The sequence below is a fragment of the Priapulus caudatus genome, unplaced genomic scaffold, assembly GCF_000485595.1.
Source record: "Priapulus caudatus unplaced genomic scaffold, Priapulus_caudatus-5.0.1 Scaffold278, whole genome shotgun sequence".
In the NCBI taxonomy this organism is placed as follows: Eukaryota; Metazoa; Priapulida; class Priapulimorpha; order Priapulimorphida; family Priapulidae; genus Priapulus; species Priapulus caudatus.
Window position 1 is genome coordinate 79,012 of NW_014577339.1, and position 6,199 is coordinate 85,210.

General features: G+C 50.8%; 1 protein-coding gene across 1 annotated transcript in view; it reads left to right on the top strand.

The window, feature by feature from the left end:
- Nucleotides 1–4,718: 4,718 nt before the first annotated feature.
- Nucleotides 4,719–6,199, top strand: part of LOC106808445 (retinol dehydrogenase 14-like) — a 6,878-nt gene continuing 5,397 nt past the window's right edge. Inside the window, exon 1 of the mRNA XM_014811170.1 lies at nt 4,719–4,766. The gene's annotated coding sequence lies outside the window, so the exon portion shown is untranslated. The remainder of the gene's footprint in view (nt 4,767–6,199) is intronic.

Genomic DNA, 6,199 nt, shown 5'->3' on the forward strand with positions numbered 1-6,199 from the left:
GTCAATCTGCAGTGAACTTGGTGAGCAAGTACCTGACAAGTGGTATGAACATACTCCGAGACCAGTTACCAACATCGGGGATACTACTATAATGTGGGATATGAGGAGTCCGGCGGGTGGGTACGTGTCCGGGAGGGAGGGAGTCCGGCGGGAGACCTAAAGCGAGGGTCGACTAAAACTAAACTAAAACTTAAACTAATGTGTATGCGCCATAATTACGTTACAAACACGACTGACGTGTCTGTTCGACGATTGGGCTGCATGCTCCATGATATTCTTGGTCAGTCTTTGGTTGTGTCTCCAGTTGCCACCTCTCTTCAGGTCGCCTCTCCCCCATTGCGACTGCATTTTCTCCTTTGTAGTGGGCATCTATTACAATAGTGGTCTAGCTTCCTTGTAGTGGCCATCTTCCTTACAAATGTCATATATCTTACTAGCTGTTGTCATCATTGTTAGTAGAATACCTGCTCTGCTTGCCTGTACGGATCTTTCGTTACGCAGGCGTCATGTGTCCGAGAACGTTCACAGAAGACTCGCTGGACATGGTATTCGGGGTGAACTACGTCGGACCGTTTTACCTCACCAAGCTGCTGACCCCGCTGCTGAAACGGTCAAGCCCCAGCCGCGTGGTCAACGTAGCGTCTGGAGGTTACAGCTCAGGTAAGTTACAGGTGGGCTACAGGTAGGTTATAGGTAAGCAATAGGTAAATTACAGGTAGGTTATAGGTAGGTTATAGATAAGCAATAGGTAAATTACAGGTAGGTAATAGGTAGACAACAGGCAGGTCATACGTAACTTAGAGGTTCGCCATAGTTAGATTATAGATATGGTGAGTTATAGGACGTTTTAGGGGCGCAAATCCACTTTAGGCACCTTAGGTATCACGAAGTGATGCACAGATTTCTGTGTATCATCTACTGATGCACAGACGTTCCGTATATCAAGGAATGATGCAAAAACCCCAACCCTAATCAGTAACCCTAAACCCTAACCAGTAACCCTAACCCTAACCTTAACACACTTCGTGATACTTAAGGTTATACGTTATGACTTAGGGTTAGGGTTAGGGTTTAGGGTTACTGATTAGGTTTAGGGTTTTTTGCATCATTCCTTGATATACGGAACGTCTGTGCATCAGTTGATGATACACAGAAATCTGTGCATCACTTTGTGATACCTAAGGTGCCTAAAGTGGATTTGCACCCGTTTTAGGTAGGTCACAGGTAAGCTATAGAAAGGTTACAGATAACCTATAGAACGAAGATACCTAGTCTATGGGTAGGGCAGGCCTATAAGTCATTGATTGTTAGATTATAGGTAGGTAATATGTAGATTAGGGGTAGGCTAAATGTAGGTTATAGGGACATATATAAACGAAGCCAGCCCGTTACTGGCTAACATTGCGTTGTGTCTGCGCTGTTGATTATCCGTGAGAACATATGTTCCTGCTAAAGCAGGCTCGCATATCCTATATAACACTGAAGCCTAGGGGGCTAAGAGGGTTGATGTTTGTTTGCAAAACTCGCGCAGCCGTCGGTATTAGTTTCAGTCCATTCGCTTATTGTACCTTCATGCTGACTAACTAACCTTCAGAGGATAAGGTTTGGCAAGAGGAAGGAGAATCTACGGGTGGTATGTGTATAACTCGGGATTATGTGGAGCTCAGGGTATTCTAGGCGTCCGTGGTCCGTAGACTGTGGTTCGTGGGCGGCCGGGTAGAGTAAAGTACGGACAGGGTCGGGCCTGTATCCAAGCATGGGGTGGCCTGTAGATTTACTGCACTCGCTATAGGCAGACCACAGTCTGAGGAGCGATAAAGTGAGTGGACTGAAAACAGGGGGCCGTTGGCAGGAACAAAATCAGTCTTCACATTAATCTTTTCTCGCATACCGCTAACAGGAACAATCAGAGTCGGGTAAAGTTACGATTTTCTCATACACAGTGTATAGATTACCGCGTGTATGAAAAAAGACTAATGTTAAGAATTTTGTTTCTGACAACCGGGCTCCGGGTCTGTAGAGCGCATGCACGCAGCCGTCTCACGCATAGTTGCGCTTCGCAGGGAGACTGAATTTAGAGGATCTGAACGGAGACAGGAAGAAGGCGTCTAGCTACGACATGTGGCAGACGTACTGCGACTCGAAGCTAGCCGTGCTGCTGTGGACCCGCGAGATGGCCAAACGCAACGTGCCCAACATACGCTGCTTCGCCGCACATCCAGGTGAGCACGCACGCAGGCACGCACACACGCACGCACGCACGCTCGCTCGCACGCACGCACGCACGCTCGCACGCACGCTCGCACGCACACACGCACGTACGCACGCACGCACGCACACGCACATACGCATATACAAACTCGCACGCACGCACGCACGAGCTGCTGCTGCTGCTGATGCTGATGCTGATGCTGTTGGTATAAGTGGTAGTGGTTGTGCTGTTGCTACTATTACGAGTGCTACTGCTAGAGATCTTAATTCTCCTTGGTCGATCGTATCAGAAGTAGATAATAGCAAGTAGGGAATCCCTATCTAATTCTGATCGTATGCTACTGCCACGGCTATTACAACTATACTGCTACTGCCACCGCAGGGAGCTGGCCAACATGTGGGCAGTAACATGTTGACAGCATCGTGATACACACGCCAACACATGTTGCAGAGCGTCTGCCGTTAAAATGATGTTTTTGTTTACTTCTCTCTGCGAAACGTCTGTTCCCGAGTAAATGTAATTTTTCTGGTCACCGCGTGCAAGGTCGGCTTCGCTCTGCGCGAAAACTCGTGCAGAACTATTGTAACAAGAACATCAGTGCAGTGTGCCTCTCACTACAACGCAGCGGTGACGTCAGGCTGCACGTCTAAGCATGGGGTTCAGAGGGGCAGCAGACCTATAGAGCATCTGAATACCGTGGTCCCCGCTCGTGGTCTGCTCGTGGACTCTGCTTTATCGGGACGGGGTTTCGTATAAGCGGCGAGCACGTAACAACGCGTGTGAGGATTATTTTTCAATGACATGTCACCCACACCTATGCCCCGATGCCCGTGATAGAGGTGTGGGCCGGGGTATTTGCATGCAATACAAATTATGGACGTCTAGATCACGCCAGGTATGTGAGAGACCTGGCACTGCATGGTGCGTTATGAGAGAAGACGGGACAGAGGGAAAGAGGGAGAGAGCGTGAGCAAGAGAGAGGGGGATGACGAGAAGGAAGGGGGAGAAAGAAGCAAAAAGAGATAGAGTGCGCGCGCGCACATGAGAGAGACTGGCAGACAAACACAGAGAGAGAGAGAGAGAGAAGAGACGAGAAGAGAGAGAGAGAGGAGAGAGAGAGAGAGAGAGAGAGAGATGAGAGAGAAGAGAGACGCGCAGAAAGGAAATGAGAGACAAATAGATAACGAATGAGGGGCAGAGAGGGAACAAGAGGAGGGAGAGAAAAGGAGACAGAGATGAGAAGGAGAGAAGAAAGAGAGAGCGAAGGGGGAAAAAGATAAAGAAACGAGAGAGAGCTAGTGCCGGCTCGCCGCCGCGACTAATCTTGTGTGTATAGCTAATACCGCGTCTTTCAGGCGAAAGTATTTTTCAATCGATGTCCTCGCTTTAGCTGCCGACGGCGGCCTCGTTGATGTGAGCATTTATTTTACGGGATGAGAACACAGGAGGCTGCATGTGAAAATTCTGCTCGCTAATATCCTCTGCCGCGTTTTTAAGCGCGTGCTGCATTCATCGGTCTGTGAAGCGCTGCAGACGATATCGGCTCCCGCTGACGTAGCTAAGTAGTTAGTACAGCGGTAGGCAGACTGAGCGTGATATAAGAGGGTGACATCAGCACTCGTCTGATGCTGTACACAGATCATAATAACAGCAGCGGCTCAATAGATTGTATGTGAGCTATTCTAAGGTCGACTCGCAATAGTTATATATATATATATACTATATATAATATATATATATATATATATATCTTCATAATCAGATAACGGTAATAACTAATAGAATGGATTTAGCACACGTAGCCGGTCTAAGCATCTTCACTTACGCTCATAAGTCTGTACTTCATCAGCCCATCAGCAACTAGACTGCTTATGTAAGCGCAAGGAAGGCCTGCTGTTACGGCCTTTACCCTGTGTTAACCATGCCCTGTTAACCGTTGCTCGCGTACCTTAAACCTTCTAACATGGTGCAGACTGTAATTAGTAATAAACGTATAGAAAGCAATAAATGGTAATATTATAGAGGCATAATGGTAGTATAAATTATGACAATAATGGTATGCTAATGCCCAGTAATGATACTGTATAGCCAGTAATGATAATGTATAGAGACCTATAATAGTAATGCCACGTATATCCAGTAATATTATATACTATAACGACTACTATGGTTTTATATAGCCAGCAATGATAATGTTATAGGGGGGCGACTATAATGATTATGTCTAAGGGACTATAATGATTATGTCTAGGGACATAATGGTTATGTATGAGTTATGTATGAAATTATGTATGGAGGACAATAATGGTAATGTATTGAGACTATAATGGTTATGTATGAAACTATAATCAAGTAATGATATAGCGATTATAATAGTAATGTATAGCCGGTAACGGTAAGCGTCTGCCTGCAAAGAAGCGAAGAGGGTGAAGGCCAGCAGACGTGAAAGTTTCATGCCTGCTCAACCTGTTCCAACTTTCGCTCGATCAGGAACCTTCGTGAGGAGTTTCAGCGCAGCGATGTCACGACTGGACATTCTCGTCAACAAACGCGGGTACGTGTCGGGAGGGAGGAGTCCGGCGGGTGGGTACGTGTCACGGGAGGAGAGGGAAGGAGTCCCGGCCGGGCGGGTACGTGTCCGGGAGGGAGGAAGTTCCGGCGGTCGGATACCGTGTCCGGGAGGGATGGCGAGTCCGGTGGGTGAGGTACGTGTCTGGAGGGAGGAGTCCGGCGGGTCGTGGTACTGTCCGGGAGGGGAGGGAGTCCGGTCGGAGTGGGTACCGTGTCCGTGAGGAGGGAGTTCGGCGGGTGGGTAGCGTGTCCGGTGGGTGTGGCGATAGCGTGTCCGGGAGGGTGAGGGACGGGAGGTAGTCCGGCGGGTGGCGTACGTGTCCGGGAGGGAGGGATCCGGCGGCGTGGGTACGTGCCCCGTGGAGGGAGAAGGAGTCCCGGCGGTGGGTAACGTGTCCGGAGAAAGAGAGTCGGCGGGGTACGGGTCGTGAGGAGGACGGAGTTGCGGACGCTGGGTAAACGTGTTCCGGGGAAGGAAGGAGGGAGTCCCGCGGCGAGGTGGATACGTGCCCGGGATGCGAGGGAGTCCGGCAGGACGGAGTAGCGTGTGCCAGGGAGGGAGGCAGGGAGTCGCGGCGGGCGGGATTAACGTGTCCGGGAAGGAAAAGAGGGAGTCCCGGCGGGGGGGGGGTCCGGCGGTGGCGTACCGGTCCGAGAGGGAGAAGGGAGGCAGTTTGACGTTTGGGATAAGTGTCCGAGGAGAGAGGGAGGAGTGCGGCGGCGGGTCCGTGTCCGGGAGGGAGGGAGTCCGGCGCGGCGCGCGGGTACGTGGTCCGGGAAATGGAGGGAAAGGAGTCACCGGACGGGCGGCATACGTGTCCGGGAGAAGGGAGGGAGTCGCGGCGGCGAGGCGGTACGTGTCCGGGAGGAGGGGACCGGCTGGCGGTACCGTGTCGCGGGAGGCATACGTTTCTTTTTCCCAAGTCCGACATATCCAGATCGAGAATTTAGCGGCCTTAAGATATTCTGAATGAGATTCCATTGCCTGGCATCCTGATTGTTCAAATAATTTGCAATTCTTCGGCTATGTACCAATGGCGGCGTTTGTTCTCTATTGTCAAAGCAAAGCAAATCGAAGGCAGAGCCAATCAGAAGGCGGCTAAATCCCTGGTCGGGATATGTCGACTGGAAAAAGAAACTCGCGTCGAGGGAGGGAGGGAGGGAGTCCGGCGGGTGGGTGACGTGTCCGGGAAGGAGGGAGATCCCCAGCGGTGGGATACGTGTCCAGGAGAGGGAGGGAGGGAAGTCCGGCGGGTGGGTAACGTGTACAAACGGAAGAGGGAGGGAGGCGAGTCCGGCGGGCACCCCCCCGACACCCACCCCCCGGGGGATACGTAAATGTCCGCCGGAAGAGAGAAAAAAAAGAAGGGAGATCGCGAGGAAAACTGGAGGTATGTCGCGGGAAGGGAGGGGCGA